Source organism: Salmo salar, chromosome 14 (genome assembly GCF_965601325.2).
Source record: "Salmo salar chromosome 14, fSalSal1, whole genome shotgun sequence".
Lineage (NCBI taxonomy): Eukaryota > Metazoa > Chordata > Actinopteri > Salmoniformes > Salmonidae > Salmo > Salmo salar.
In genome coordinates, this window is record NC_138304.1 from 52,668,841 (window position 1) to 52,685,743 (window position 16,903).

Here is a 16,903-nt window from a genome sequence, read left to right on the forward strand (position 1 = left end):
GTGAGGTTATGTCAGTCAGGAGGGTTAGTGGTGAGGTTATGTCAGGCAGGAGGGTCAGTGGTGAGGTTATGTCTGTAAGTCAGGAGGGTTAGTGGTGAGGTTATGTCAGTCAAGTCAGGAGGGTTAGTGGTGAGGATTTGTCTGTCAGGAGGGTTAGTGGTCTTGTTATGTCTGTCTGTCAGGTGGGTTAGTGGTGAGGTTATGTCAGTCTGTCAGGAGGGTTAGTGGTGAGGTTATGTCAGTCTGTCAGGAGGGTTAGTGGTTAGATTATGTCTGTCTGTCATGAGGGTTAGTGGTGAGGTTATGTCAGTCAGTCAGGAGGGTTAGTGGTGAGGTTATGTCAGTCAGTCAGGAGTGTTAGTGGTGAGGTTATGTCAGTCAGGAGGGTTAGTGGTGAGGTTATGTCAGTCAGGAGGGTTAGTGGTGAGGTTATGTCAGTCAGTCAGGAGGGTTAGTGGTGAGGTTATGTCAGTCATGAGGGTTAGTGGTGAGGATATGTAAGTCAGGAGGGTTAGTGGTGAGGTTATGTCAGTCAGGATCGTTAGTGGTGAGGTTATGTCTGTCTGTCAGGAGGTTTAGTGGTGAGGTTATGTCAGTCAGTCAGGAGGGTTAGTGGTGAGGTTATGTCAGTCAGGAGGGTTAGTGGTGAGGTTATGTCAGTCAGGAGGGTTAGTGGTGAGGTTATGTCTGTCTATCAGGAGGGTTAGTGGTGAGGTTATGTCTGTCTGTCAGGAGGGTTAGTGGTGAGGTTATGTCTGTCTGTCAGGAGTGTTAGTTGTGAGGTTATGTCTGTCTCTCAGGAGGGTTAGTGGTGAGGTTATGTCTGTCTGTCAGGAGGGTTAGTGGTGAGGTTATGTCTGTCTGTCAGGAGGGTTAGTGGTGAGGTTATGTGTGTCTGTCAGGAGGGTTAGTGGTGAGGTTATGTCTGTCTGTCAGGAGGGTTAGTGGTGAGGTTATGTCAGTCTGTCAGGAGGGTTAGTGGTGAGGTTATGTCTGTCTGTCAGGAGGGTTAGTGGTGAGGTTATGTCTGTCTGTCAGGAGGGTTAGTGGTGAGGTTATGTCTGTCAGTCAGGAGGGTTAGTGATGAGGTTATGTCTGTCTGTCAGGAGGGTTAGTGGTGAGGTTATGTCTGTCAGTCAGGATGGTTAGTGGTGAGGTTATTTCAGTCAGGAGGGTTAGTGGTGAGGTTATGTCAATCAGTCAGGAAGGTTAGTGGTAAGGTTATGTCTGTCTGTCAGGAGGGTTAGTGTTGAGGTTATGTCAATCAGTCAGGAAGGTTAGTGGTAAAGTTATGTCAGTCAGGAGGGTTAATGGTGAGGTTATGTCAGTCAGTCAGGCGGGTTAGTGGTGAGGTTATGTAAGTCAGTCAGGAGGGTTAGTGTTGAGGTTATGTCAGTCAGTCAGGAGGGTTAGTGGTGAGGTTATGTCATTCAGACAGGAGGGTTAATGGTGAGGTTTTATCAGTCAGGAGGGTTAGTGGTGAGGTTATGTCAGTCAGTCAGGAGGGTTAGTGGTGAGGTTATGTCAGTCAGTCAGGAGGGTTAGTGGTGAGGTTATGTCAGTCAGTCAGGAGGGTTAGTGGTGAGGTTATGTCAGTCAGTCAGGAGGGTTAGTCGTGAGGTTATGTCAGTCAGTCAGGAGGGTTAGTGGTGAGGTTATCTATGTCTGTCAGGAGGGTAAGTGGTGAGGTTATGTCAGTCAGTCAGGAGGGTTGGTGGTGAGGTTATGTCAGTCAGTCAGAAGGGTTAGTGGTGAGGTTATGTCAGTCAGGAGGGTTAGTGGTGAGATTATGTCAGTCAGGAGGGTTAGTGGTGAGGTTATGTCAGTCAGGAGGGTTAGTGGTGAGGTTATGTCTGTCAGGAGGGTTATTGGTTAGGTTATGTCAGTCATGAGGGTTAGTGGTGAGGTTATGTCTGTCAGGAGGGTTAGTGGTGAGGTTATGTCAGTCAGTGTGCAGGTTGGGGGGTACGATGCCATTTCATTGTAGCCTCTGATGTTGTTTAAACACCGTGGGGTCTTCAGCGACCTGAGACAGGTTTAATTCAGGTGCTGCCTTCTAGGTCACTGGACCACACACACACACAGGGGAGGTATGTGAAGAAGAAATGTGGTGTTTGGCAGGAGTTGTGTCACACACACATTGACTTCTATGGTAGACGCGTCCGCTGACGAGTGGTTTTATCGTTGTTGATAGGAGTCCATGACGGAGAGACAGAGCTCTCTCTAGTTCTCTGTTCACTTTGTCGTAGAAACGATCCTTTGATCAGTGAGGGGGGAACTCACCGAGGGTCCTAGCCAGAGTATGTTCCAAAAAGCACCCTATTCTGCCAACAGTGCACTCCCTTAGAGCCCTGTGGTGCGCTATGAAGGGAATAGGATGGCTGTTTGGAAGACTTCCCTAAAAGGACAGGACTCTTTTAGAGTTGTTGTTGATTTTAGGCTGGTTTTTCTGTATAAGCACTTTGTGACATCGGCTGATGTAAAAAAGGGCTTTGTCAATACATTTGATTGATTGATTTTAACCACAAGAATCACATAGGGGGGGGGAAACTGTATGAAACCTATGAGATTGCACCTCTGTTGGATCAAAGATATGTAACAATGTATTGTGGGGATGTCACGGAACCATTTCTGGATTGAACTTCAGCAAATAGCAGCTACAAATGCTTTAATAAATATATATGGCTGGGTTAGGGGTTAGAGGTTAGGGGTTAGGGGTTATGGCTGGGTTAGGGGTTAGGGGTTAAGGTTATGGCTGGGGTAGGGGTTATGGCTGGGTAATGGGTTATGGCTGGGTTAGGGGTTAGGGTTATGGCTGGGTTAAGGGGTTAGGGGTTATGGCTGGGTTAGGGGTTATGGCTGGGTTAGGGGTTACGGCTGGGTTAGGGGTTAGGGTTATGGCTGGGTTAGGGGTTAGGGGTTAGAGGTTAGGGGTTAGGGGTTATGGCTGGGTTAGGGGTTAGGGGTTAGGGTTATGGCTGGGTTAGGAGTTAGGGGTTATGGCTGGGTTAGGGGTTACGGCTGGGTTAGGGGTTAGGGTTATGGCTGGGTTAGGGGTTAGGGGTTAGGGGTTATGGCTGGGTTAGGGGTTAGGGTTATGGCTGGGTTAAGGGTTAGGAGTTATGGCTGGGTTAGGGGTTAGGGGTTATGGCTGGGTTAGGGGTTAGGGGTTAGGGTTATGGCTGGGCTAGGGGTTAGGGTTATGGCTGGGTTAGGGGTTAGGGGTTATGGCTGGGTTAGAGGTTAGGGTTATGGCTGGGTTAGGGGTTCTGGGTTATGGCTGGGTTAGGGGTTAGGGTTATAGCTGGGTTAGGAGTTAGGATTATGGCTGGGTTAGGGGTTAGGGTTATGGCTGGGTTAGGAGTTAAATGTAATGGCTGGATTAAGGGTTAGGGATTAGAGGTTGTTTCTGGACCGGACCTTTAACGTACTACCTTGATCCAGGACCTCCATGCCCCTAAGCCAGGCAGTGGTGCAGTACAGTCCTGTATGTGGCCAGAGGGTAGGAAGGGTTAGGGACTCGAGGCTAGTTTGTGGTTCAGGTCTAGGGGATGTTTCTGGACTGGTCCACCCAGACCTCACTTCCCCCTGAATCTCAGAAGGAGGTGGTTCAGTACAATCCAGAGGAAACATTCTTAATGTGGTCAGACCAGGATGGAACTCTGGGGCTTCCTGCCCTTAGCCAAACCCTAGAAGTCACGTGAGGGACATAAATCAAACTTCTAATGATATTTTATCAAAGAGGAGCAGTACTGTACTAGGGTTATGGTTTGGACAGGAAAAAAAAATCTACTTGATCTCAAAACAATTCATATTATTCTGTACGTAAATCTGTATCCCTCCATTTAGTATGATACAGTACGTTACGTTGTGTTAGCTTACATTATGAATGGAATAGAATAGCAGTCGTACGATATCATACGACTTGGATGATGTAATTTATACATCTTGATGGACGAATAGTATTGCACGTCTTTATCTGAGACCGGATTGCTTGTTGAGCTGAAAACAGCAACATTTAGGTTGGCGGTTAGGGGAACTAACGACAAAGGTTAGGGCTAACTAAAATGACAAAGGTTAGATGGATTGGGTTACGTTTGAATAAGGGTTAGGGGAATGGTTAGATAAAATTCGACAGTTGTCCCCGACACGGCTCGAACATGCAACCCTTGGATGTAGGTTAAAACCCAGAGAGCTTCTCTATCTATCTACCATGTGTTACATCTAATAGCCTACAATAGTAAAGCCAAGCAGAACCGCAGTCATCTAGTTTGAAGCAACTATTTGTAACAATATTTTTGAATGTGTTCCAGAAGTCACTCTGAAGAACAACAAAACTGAATTTCCTTTCTTAAACAATTACAACACAAGCGTTACTTCTGTTAGACAAAGACGTTTCACTCTACTTTAAAGAAAGATGGAGTAGACTAGACAACATGACATCATGTCGGTCATGTAGCCTTCTACGAGAGAAGATGGATGTCAGTTCTGTCTGTCTGTCTGTCTGTCTGTCTGTCTGTCTGTCTGTCTGTCTGTCTGTCTGTCTGTCTGTCTGTCTGTCTGTCTGTCTGTCTGTCTGTCTGCCTGCCTGCCTGCCTGTCTGCCTGCCTGCCTGCCTGCCTGCCTGCCTGCCTGCCTGCCTGCCTGCCTGCCTGCCTGCCTGTCTGTCTGCCTGCCTGCCTGACTGTCTTTCAGCGTTTGTGAGGGAACTTCTTTATATATTTATAAATATGTTGCTTCCTCCGTCTCTCTCTCTTCACCACAAGCCAATCTACAGTCCCAGTCCCATCTGGTTCTTCTCTGTCCTGCGACCACAACACAGAGAGAGAGAGAGAGAGAGAGAGAGCGAAAGAGAGAGAGAGAGAGAGAGCGAAAGAGAGAGAGAGAGAGCGAAAGAGAGAGAGAGAGAGAGTGAGAGAGAAGGATGGAAGATGAGAGAGAGAGTGAGAGAGAGAGAAGGATGGAAGATGAGAGAGAGAGAGAGAGAGAGAGAGTGAGAGAGAAGGATGGAAGATGAGAGAGAGAGAGAGAGAGAGAGTGAGAGAGAAGGATGGAAGATGAGAGAGAGAGAGAGAGAGAGAAGGATGGAAGATGAGAGAGAGAGCCACATCAAAGGATACCACCAACCTAACCACAGGAGAGAAAGGGTGGAGAGGAGGAGAGAGAGCGAGGGAAGAGAGAAAAGAAGGAAAGACAGAGCGAGAGACGGTAAGAGAGAGCAGGGAAGGAGAGAGAGAGGGGGAAGGAGAGAGTGGGGTGGGAGGGGTGTGGGAGGAGAGAGGGAGCAGGGGAAGGAGAGAGAGAGCAGTGGGAGGAGAGGGGGAGAGAGAGTGGGGGAAGGAGAGAGAGCAGGGGAAGGAGAGGGGGGAGAGAGCGGGGGAAGGAGAGAGAGAGCAGGGGAAGGAGAGGGGGGAGAGAGAGAGCAGGGGAAGGAGAGGGGGGAGAGAGAGCGGGGGAAGGAGAGGGTGAGCAGGGGAAGGAGAGAGAGCAGGGGAAGGAGAGGGGGGAGAGAGAGCGGGGAAGGAAAGAGAGAGCAGGGGAAGGAGAGGGGGGAGAGAGAGCGGGGGAAGGAGAGAGAGCAGGGGAAGGAGGGGGGGAGAAAGCGGGGGAAGGAGAGAGAGAGCAGGGTAAGGAGAGGGGGGAGAGAGCGGGGGAAGGTGAGAGAGAGTGGGGAAGGACAGATAGAGCAGGGGAAAGAGAGAGAGAGCGGGGGGAAGGAGAGAAAGAGGGAAAACAGAAAAGAAGGAAAGAGAGAGAGAGGGAATACGAAGAAGACGATGAGATAAAAATCTGTGATAAATTCTATTTCACACACGAACCACAATCTGAGTTCAGTCATGGAAAAACACTTCCAGCTCTGCACATCATTTAGGTTGTGAGTCAATAAATCTACAGGCCTGACTGCTTGACCAGTATAGTTCAGTCTCTCTCTCTCTCTCTCTCTCTGTCTCTCTTTGTCTGTCTCTCTGTCTCTCTGTCCCTCTCTCTCTCTGTGTCTCTCTGTGTCTCTCTGTCTCTCTCTCTCTGTCTCTCTCTCTGTCTCTCTCTGTCTCTGTCTCTCTGTCTCTCTCTGTCTCTGTCTCTCTGTCTCTCTCTGTCTCTGTCTCTCTATGTCTCTCTCTCTATGTCTCTCTCTCTATGTCTCTCTCTCTATGTCTCTCTCTCTCTCAGTCTCTGTCTCTGTCTCTCTCTGTCTCTGTCTCTCTCTGTCTCTGTCTCTCTCTGTCTCTGTCTCTCTCTGTCTCTGTCTGTCTCTGTCTTTGTCTCTCTCTGTCTCTGTCTCTCTCTGTCTCTCTCTGTCTCTGTCTCTCTCTGTCTCTCTGTCTCTCTCTCTCTCTCTCTCTCTCTCTCTCTCATATCCCCAATATACAGGCTGTATCTAAGGCGTAACGCAATGTGGCATGGGTGGAGTTTGTTGCACATGTTTCAAGCTGTCGTTTTTGCGTAACATTTCCTTTCTGGGCAACAACACAATACAGAGACAACCATCCAAATAGTTTCTGGAGCTTAGATGCCGTTAATTATCAGACGGTGATACCAGGGTCTCTTTATTCAGCTCTCAGTTCGCTATTGGTGGTGACATTTTGAACATACGGTATGCAAAGTGACACGATTGGTTCATTTGTTTGTTTCTTTCTTTCTTTCAAGGAGCTGCAAATGATGTCGTTATCAAAAAAAAGCTATACGGTGGTGACATTTAGGACAATGCATAGTCTCGCGATCCAAGATTGGTTGATTGGTAAAAGATGCAGGAATGTAAAACTAAATCACCAGTTTGTTTTTGTTGATGCCATGCTATAACTAAAATAGGATGTTCCTCAGGTCTCCAAACCCGTTCACAGGGTTGGCTAACTGGAGGTTCCTCACGTCTCCAAACCCTTTCACAGGGTTGGGTTAACTGGAGGTTCCTCACGTCTCCAAACCCTTTCACAGGGTTGGGTTAACTGGAGGTTCCTCAGGTCTCCAAACCCGTTCACAGGGTTGGGTTAACTGGAGGTTCCTCAGGTCTCCAAACCCATTCACAGGGTTGGTTAACTTGAGGTTCCTCAGGTCTCCAAACACGTTCACAGGGTTGGTTAACTCGAGGTTCCTCAGGTCTCCAAACACGTTCACAGGGTTGGTTAACTCGAGGTTCCTCAGGTCTCCAAACACGTTCACAGGGTTGGTTAACTCGAGGTTCCTCAGGTCTCCAAACCCTTTCACAGGGTTGGTTAACTGGAGGTTCCTCAGGTCTCCGCTGGACTATGTACAGTTGAAGTCAGAAGTTTACATACACTTAGGTTGGAGTCATTAAAACTCGTTTTTCAAACACTCCACAAATTTCTTGTCAACAAACTATAGTTTTGGCAAGGACATCTACTTTGTGCATGACACAAGTAATTTTTTCCAACAATTGTTTACTGACAGATTATTTAACTTATAATTCACTTTATTACTGTATCACTTTGCTTGACATTATGGGAAAACCAAAAGAAATCAGCCAAGATCTCAGAAAAACTATTGTAGATCTCCACAAGTCTGGTTCATCCTTGGGAGCAATTTCCAAACGCCTGAAGGTACCACGTTCATCTGTACAAACAATAGTACGCACGTATAAACACCATGGGACCACGCAGCCGTCATACCGCTCAGAAAGGAGACGCGTTCTGTCTCCTTGAAACAAACATACTTTAGTGTGAAAAGCGCAAATGAATCCCAGAACAACAGCAAAGGACCTTGTGAAGATGCTGGAGGAAACAGGTACAAAAGTATCTATATCCACAGTAAAACGAGGCCTATATCGACATAACCTGAAAGGCCGCTCAGCAAGGAAGAAACCACTGCTGGATTAGATGTTTTTAGTTTGTCTCATGAAATTGTATATGCAAGGATTTCTTGTGAAAGAGACCCTGGTCTCAACAGGGACTTTCTGTTTAAATAAATAAAAAGTGTCTGCATGATGATACAATATTAAACCGTCCCCCAATATTAAACCGTCCCCCAATATTAAATCGTGATGGTTTAACCTGTTAGGGCAAGGGGGCAGTATTTGCACGGCTGGATAAAAAAATGTACCCGATTTAATCTGGTTACTAATCCTACCCAGTAACTAGAATATGCATATACTTATTATATATGGATAGAAAACACTCTAAAGTTTCTAAAACTGTTTGAATGGTGTCTGTGAGTATAACAGAACTCATTTGGCAGGCAAAACCCTGAGACATTTTCTGACAGGAAGTGGATACCTGATGTGTTGTATTACCTTTAAACCTATGCCATTGAAAAACACAGGGGCTGAGGAATATTTTGGCACTTCCTATTGCTTCCACTAGATGTCACCAGCCTTTACAAAGTGTTTTGAGTTTTCTGGAGGGAGATCTGACCGAACAAGAGCCATGGAACGATGATGGCCCATTAGACACCTGGCGTGCGAGTTCATGTTGGGTACCCTCGTTCCAATACGTTATAAAAGAGAATGCATTCGTCCACCTTGAATATTATTCATGTTCTGGTTAAAAAAGGCCCTAATGATTTATGCTATACAACGTTTGACATGTTTGAACGAACGTAAATATATTTTTTCCCCTCGTTCATGACGAGAAGTCCGGCTGGCTTAGATCATGTGCTAACAAGACGGAGATTTTTGGACATAAATGATGAGCTTTTTTGAACAAAACTACATTCGTTATGGACCTGTGATACCTGGAAGTGACATCTGATGAAGAGAATCAAAGGTAATGGATTATTTACATAGTATTTTCGATTTTAGATCTCCCCAACATGACGTCTAGTCTGTATCGCAACGCGTATTTTTCTGGGCGCAGTGCTCAGATTATTGCAAAGTGTGATTTCCCAGTAAGGTTATTTTTAAATCTGGCAAGTTGATTGCGTTCAAGAGATGTAAATCTATAATTCTTTAAATGACAATATAATATTTTACCAATGTTTTCTAATTTTCATTATTTAATTTGTGGTGCTGACTTGACTGCCGGTTATTGGAGGGAAACGATTTCCTCAACATCAATGCCAAAATAAAACGCTGTTTTTGGATATAAATATGAACTTGATAGAACTAAAAATGCATGCATTGTCTAACATAATGTCCTAGGAGTGTCATCTGATGGAGATTGTAAAAGGTTAGTGCATCATTTTAGCTGGTTTTATGGTTTTGGTGACCCTGTCTTTGAATTGACAAAACATTACACACAACTCTTGTAAATGTACTGTCCTAACATACTCTAAATTTATGCTTTCGCCGTAAAACCTTTTTGAAATCGTAAAACGTGGTTAGATTAAGGAGATGTTTATCTTTCAAAGGGTGTAAAATAGTTGTATGCTTGAAAAATTTGAATTTTGACATTTATTTGGATTCAAATTTGCCGCTCTTGAAATGCACCTGCTGTTGATGGAGTGCACACACACACACACACACACACACACACACACACACACACACCTTTCATTAGTTCTTATTGTTGTTGCATTGTAGAGAAGGAACCTGCAGGAAGCATTTAGTTGGACGATGTATACCATGTATATGTGTATCCTCTACTAAAACAGATAACTTGAAACACAAGCAGACACAAACATGAGATAGTCCTGCTCAAACACTGAGATTGAAGAGAGAAAAGCCCAACACTAGAAGTCTCTGTGGTGGGGTTTCATTTTGTTTATTATATTTCACCTTTATTTAACCAGGTAGGCTAGTTGAGAACAAGTTCTCATTTACAACTGCGACCTGGCCAAGATAAAGCAAAGCAGTTCGACACAAACAACACAGAGTTACACATAAACAAACATACAGTCAATAACACAATAGAAAGATCTATGTACAGTGTGTGCAAATGTAGCAAGATTAGGGAGGTAAGGCAATAAATAGGCCATAGAGGCGAAATAATTACAATTTAGCATTAATACTGGAGTGATAGATGTGCAGAAGATGAATGTGCAAGTAGATATACTGGGGTGCAACAGAGCAAGAGGATAAATAACAATATGGGGATGAGGTAGTTGGGTGTGCTATTTCCAGATGGGCTGTGTACAGGTACAGTGATCGGTAAGCTGCTCTGACAGCTGGTGCTTAAAGTTAGAGAGGGAGATATAAGACTCCAGCTTCAGTGATTTTTGCAGTTCGTTCCAGTCATTGGCAGCAGAGAACTGGAAGGAAAGGCGGCCAAAGCAGGTATTGGCTTTGGGGATGACCAGTGAAATATACCTGCTGGAGTGCGTGCTACGGGTGGGTGTTGCTATGGTGACCAGTGAGCTGAGATAAAGCGGGGCTTTACCTAGCAAAGACTTATAGATGTCCTGGAGCCAGTGGGTTTGGCAACAAATATGTAGTCAGGGCCAGCCAACGAGAGCATACAGGTCGCAGTGGTGGGTAGTATATGGGGCTTTGGTGACAAAACGGATGGCACTGTGATAGACTGCATCCAATTTGCTGAGTAGAGTGTTGGAGGCTATTTTGTAAATGACATCGCCGAAGTCAAGGATCGGTAGGATAGTCAGTTTTACGAGGGTATGTTTGGCAGCATGAGGGAAGGAGGCTTTGTTGCGAAAAAGGAAGCCGATTCTAGATTTCATTTTGGATTGGAGATGCTTAATGTGAGTCTGGAAGGAGAGTTTACAGTCTAAACAGACACCTAGGTATTTATAGTTGTCCACATATTCTAAGTCAGAACTGTCCAGAGTAGTGATGCTAGACGGGCGAGCAGGTGCGGGCAGCAATCAGTTGAAGAGCATGCACTTAATTTGACTAGTATTTAAGAGCAGTTGGAGGCCAAGGAAGGAGAGTTGTATGGCGTTGAAGTTCGTTTGGAGGTTAGTTAACACAGTGTCCACAGAAGGGCCAGATATATACAGAATGGTGTTGTCTGTGTAGAGGTGGATCAGAGAATCACCAGCAGCAAGAGCGACATCCTTGATATATACAGAGAAAAGAGTCGGCCCGAGAATTGAACCCTGTGGCACCCCCATAGAGACTGCCAGAGGTCCGGACAACAGGCCCTCCGATTTGACACACTGAACTCTATCAGAGAAGTAGTTGGTGAACCAGGCGAGGCAGTCTTCTGAGAAACCAAGGCTGTTGAGTCTGCCGATAAGAATGCGGTGATTGACAGAGTCGAAAGCCTTGGCCAGGTCGATGAAGACGGCTGCACAGAAACTGTCTTTTATCAATGGCGGTTATGATATTGTTTAGGACATTGAGCGTGGCTGAGGTGCACCCATGACCAGCTCGGAAACCAGATTGCATAGTGGAGAAGGTACGGTGGTATTCGAAATGGTCGGTGATCTGTTTGTTAACTTGGCTTTCAAAGATTTTAGAAAGGCAGGGCAGGATTGATATAGGTCTATAACAGTTTGGGTCTAGAGTGTCTCCCCCTTTGAAGAGCGGGTTGAACGCGGCAGCTTGCCAATCTTTGGGGATCTCAGACGATACTAAAGAGAGGTTGAATAGGCTAGTAATAGGGATTGCAACAATTTCAGCAGATCATTTTAGGAAGAGTGGGTCCAGATTGTCTAGCCCAGCTGATTTGTAGGGATCCAGATTTTGCCGCTCTTTCAGAACATCAGCTGTCTGGATTTTGGTGAAGGAGAAGCAGGGGGGGGCTTGGGCAAGTTTCTGCGGGGGGTGCAGAGCTGTTGGCTGGGGTAGGGGTTGCCAGGTAGAAAGCATGGCCAGCCGTAGAAAAATGCTTATTAAATTTATCGATTATCGTAGATTTATCGGTGGTGACAGCGTTTCCTAGCCTCAGTGCAGTGGGCAGCTGGGAGGAGGTGCTCTTATTCTCCATGGACTTTACAGTGTCCCAAAACTTTTTGGAATTAGTGCTACAGGAAGCAAGTTTCTGTTTGAAAAAGCTAGCCTTAGCTTTCTTAACTGTCTGTGTATATTGTTTCCCGACTTCCCTGAAAAGTTGCATATCGCGGGGGCTATTCGATGCTAATGCAGCACACCACAAGATGTTTTTGTACTGGTCAAGGGCAGTCAAGTCTGGGGTGAACCAAGGGCTATATCTGTTCTTAGTTCTACATTTTTTGAACGGGGCATGCTTATTTAAGATGGTGAGGAAAGCACTTTTAAAGAGCAACCAGGCATCGTTTACTGACGGGATGAGGTCACTATCCTTCCAGGATACCCGGGCCAGGTCGATTAGAAAGGCCTGATCACTGAAGTGTTTTAGGGAGCATTTGACAGTGATGAGGGGTGGTCGTTTGACCGCGGACCCAGTACGCACACAGGCAATGAGGCAGTGATCGCTGAGATCCTGGTTGAAGACAGCAGGTGTGAATTTAGAGGACAGGTTGGTCAGGATGATATCTAAGAGGATGCCCATGGTTACGGATTTAGGGTTGTACATGGTAGGTTCCTTGATAATTTGTGTGAGATTGAGGGCATCTAGCTTAGATTGTAGGACGGCCGGGGTATTAAGCATTTCCCAGTTTAGGCCACCTAACAGTACGAACTCTGAAGATAGATGGGGGGCAATCAATTCACATATGGTGTCCAGGGCACAGCTGGGGGCTGAGGGGGGTCTATAACAAGCGGTAACGGTGAGAGACTTATTTCTGGAAATGTGGATTTTTAAAAGTAGAAGCTCAATGTGTTTGGGCACAGACCTGGATAGTAGGACAGAACTCTGCAGGTTCTCTCTGCAGTAGATGTCAACTCCGCCCCCTTTGGCAGTTCGATCTTGTCGGAAAATGTTGTAGTTGGGGATGGAAATTTCAGAATTTCTGTTGGCCTTCCTAAGCCAGGATTCAGACACGGCTAGGACATCAGGGTTGGTGGTTACAGAAGTCAACAAATGAAAGCGCCTGGGTAATAGGTGTGGTGCTGGGGGCTACAGGGCCTGGGTTAACCTCTACATCACCAGAGGAACAGAGGAGGAGTAGGATAAGAGTACGGCTAAAGGCTATAAGAACTGGTCGTCTATTGCGTTGGGAACAGAGAATAAAAGGAGCAGAATTCTTGGCGTTTTAGAATAGATTCAGGGCAATATGTAAAGACATGGTTATGGTAGGATGTGAATACAGTGGAGGTAAACCTAGGCATTGAGAACGATGAGAGAGGTTGTGTCTCTGGAGGCACCAGTTATGCCAGGTGGGGTCTCTCCACATGTGTGGGGGGTGGGACAAAAGAGCTATCTAAGGCGTGTTGGGTGAGGGTGGGGGCTCTACAGTGAAATAAAACAATAATAACTAACCTAAACAGCAGTAGACAAGGCATATTGACATTAGGGAGAGGCATGTGTAGCCGAGTGATCATAGGGTCCAATGAGCAGCAATAGGTGAGTCAGGGAGCCGCTCAGTAGTCGCTATTACGCTACCCGAGCTGGAGACACGGCGATTCAGAAAGCTAGCGGGCCGTGGCTAGCAGATAGGTCTTCGGCGACGTCGCAACGGAAAAGCCTGTTGAAACCACCTCGGACGATTACATCGGCAGACCAGTAGTGATGGATCGGCGAGGCTCCGTGTCGGCAATAAAGGGTCCAGGCCAATTGGCAAAAGAGGTATTGTAGCCCAATAATTAGCTGGTAGACCTCTTCGGCTAGCCGGGAGATGGGCCTAGCTCAAGGCTAGCTCAAGGCTAACTGGTGCTTGCTTCGGGAGCCACTCGTTTGCAGTTATGCAGTTAGCTTGCTGTGATGATCCGGTGTAATGGTCCAGAGCTTGCGGTGGGAATTCGGTGATGTGGTGGAGAAAAAGCAGTTCGATATGCACTGGGTTGATATCGCACTGTACAGACTGGCAGGTATTGACCGAGCTGAAGCTGGCTGGTGTCCGAGTTAACGGTGATGACCGCTAGCAGTGGCTAACTAACTACTGGCTAGTGGCTAGTTAGCTGGCTAGCCTCTGATGGGGCTTCCGGTTGTAAAGTATAAAAATCGCAGATCTGTACCACATTGGGCAAGAGAGTATATTCAGTCCGTAGATGGAAAGTGAGATTAAAATATAAAGGACAAAAAAAAAACAAGAGGACACAAGACGGGACAAGACAAACACAAGTCCGACTGCTACGCCATCTTGGAATGAGGAATAAGGTACAGTAGATATGGAAGCTGTGCAAACAACGTTCCACATTCTGTTATTTTTCTTTGAATTAAACGTCAATAGTATAAATCTTAGGTTCAGGATATTGGTATTTTTCAGGTGCCAGATTTACCACGCATTTGCATCAAGTGTAAAATTTTCTCCTTTCTTTCAATCGGAAGATTGGTGAATATGAGTAGCCACAACAAGATGGCTTGGGTTTGAATGAGCTAGATAGAGTTCTCCATGCTACGTTCTCCTCCTCCATTTTACTGTAGCGTCACATCAGAACCCTCTCATTGGTTCTACCAGAGATAAATCAATCTGATTTGTTGGACCAGGTTCCAACTCATCCTCTGATTGGTTAGACTCGATTCCGGCTCGGCCTCTCGCCACCTGTGTGTAGAATGTTCAGGAGTTATTTTCACAGCTAACTGTCTCTCTCTCAACACTCTAACGTTAGAGGCTTTGATCCTGGCGTATGTATGTGTGCTGTCTAGGCCTGAAACAGACTGTCAGACCAGGGAATCCAGGGGAAGCCCACACCAGACTAATAAATGATTCTATGTCCATTTTGTTGCTACATGGACCTCAAACCCCTAGTCTGTAGCATCTACTATAGACACTTGTAGATCTTGGATAGGTATGATAGGATACCATAGCTACTACCAATACAGATTATAAAATAAAACCGTACAAATATATTGGATTAGATTAATACCATTTTAATAATAATAGTAATTATAACAACATAGTCCCCCCATAAGTTCACATAGTAGCTGGTCGTATACAGCCACCGTCTCTCCTCTTGGAGAGATCTGGAGAGGGTTTCATGGAGCAGAGACCATCACCACTCTACACCACAAGAGATCTGGAGAGGGTTTTATGGACCAGAGACCACCACCACTCTACACCACAAGAGATCAGGAGAAGGGTTTTGTTTCTACCTGGTAGTTAATCACATGGTGTCCCAGGTCTGAATTAGTCCCTGATTAGTAGGAGATGATGAAAACCAGATGTGTTTGGGCCCTCCAGGACTATGATTGGTTAACCCTGATCTAGTAGGACCTATGATTGGTTAGCCCTGATCTAGTAGGACCTATGATTGGGCAGCCCTGATCTAGTAGGACCTATGATTGGGCAGCCCTGATCTAGTAGGACCTATGATTGGGCAGCCCTGATCTAGTAGGACCTATGATTGGGCAGCCCTGGTCTAGTAGGACCTATGATTGGTTAGCCCTGATCTAGTAGGACCTATAATTGGTTAGCCCTGATCTAGTAGAACCTATAATTGGTTAGCCCTGATCTAGTAGAACCTATGATTGGTTAGCCCTGGTCTAGTAGGACCTATGATTGGTTAGCCCTGATCTAGTAGGACCTATAATTGGTTAGCCCTGGTCTAGTAGGACCTATGATTGGTTAGCCCTGATCTAGTAGGACCTATAATTGGTTAGCCCTGGTCTAGTAGGACCTATGATTGGTTAGCCCTGATCTAGTAGGACCTATAATTGGTTAGCCCTGGTCTAGTAGGACCTATGATTGGTTAGCCCTGGTCTAGTAGGACCTATGATTTGTTAGCCCTGATCTAGTAGGACCTATGAAAATAATCACAAACACAAAACAACACATGCATTCAATTATTCAGAAAAAGTCTGTAATGAAGAACTGGAAAAACAAAAACTTTGAAATGTCCCCAACACACTCTGACTCCACTGACATGCATGGGAGGGAGACAAAGACATTAATCAGAAAAATATGGTATAATCATTCTGTAATGTTTAAACACTTTGGGAGAGCTATATTTCATCATCACACGTGTGTACAGATCCAAGGCAAATCACAATAATCTAAAAGTCCCTAAATGATTAAATGATGAAATTGAAGTTATTCGTGCTGTAATGAGTTTTGGGAGCACTGGCTTTCAATGGTCACCGGGTTTCTACTGTACCTCACTGTCTTGGAAAATTACTTGGCTGGAACAAAACCCTGTAAGCACACGGTAAAACTGCCCAGGGTCACAGATCACATCCCCCCCTGTTCACAGATCACATCCCGACTGTTCACAGATCACACCCCCCCTGTTCACAGATCACATCCCGCCTGTTCACAGATCACATCCCGCCTGTTCACAGATCACATCCCCCTGTTCACAGATCACATCCCCCCTGTTCACAGATCACATCCCCCCCTGTTCACAGATCACATCCCCCCCCTGTTCACAGATCACATCCCGCCTGTTCACAGATCACATCCCCCTGTTCACAGATCACATCCCCCTGTTCACAGATCACATCCCGCCTGTTCACAGATCACATATCTCCTGTTCACAGATCACATCCCGCCTGTTCACAGATCACATCCCCCCTGTTCACAGATCACATCCCCCCTGTTCACAGATCACATCCCGCCTGTTCACAGATCACATCCCGCCTGTTCACAGATCACATCCCCCCTGTTCACAGATCACATCCCCCCTGTTCACAGATCACATACCCCTGTTCACAGATCACATCCCCCCTGTTCACAGATCACATCCCCCCTGTTCACAGATCACATCCCGCCTGTTCACAGATCACATCCCCGTCTATTCACTGATCACATCCCCTTCTATTCACTGATCACATCCCATCTGTTCACAGATCACATCCCCCCTGTTCACAGATCACACCCCCCCTGTTCACAGATCACATCCCCCCGTTCACAGATCACATCCCCCCGTTCACAGATCACATCAACCCGTTCACAGATCACATCCCCCCGTTCACAGATCACATCCCCCCGTTCACAGATCACATCCCCCCGTTCACAGATCACATCCCCCCTGTTCACAGATCACATCCCCCCGTTCACAGATCACATCCCCCCTGTTCACAGATCACATCCCCCC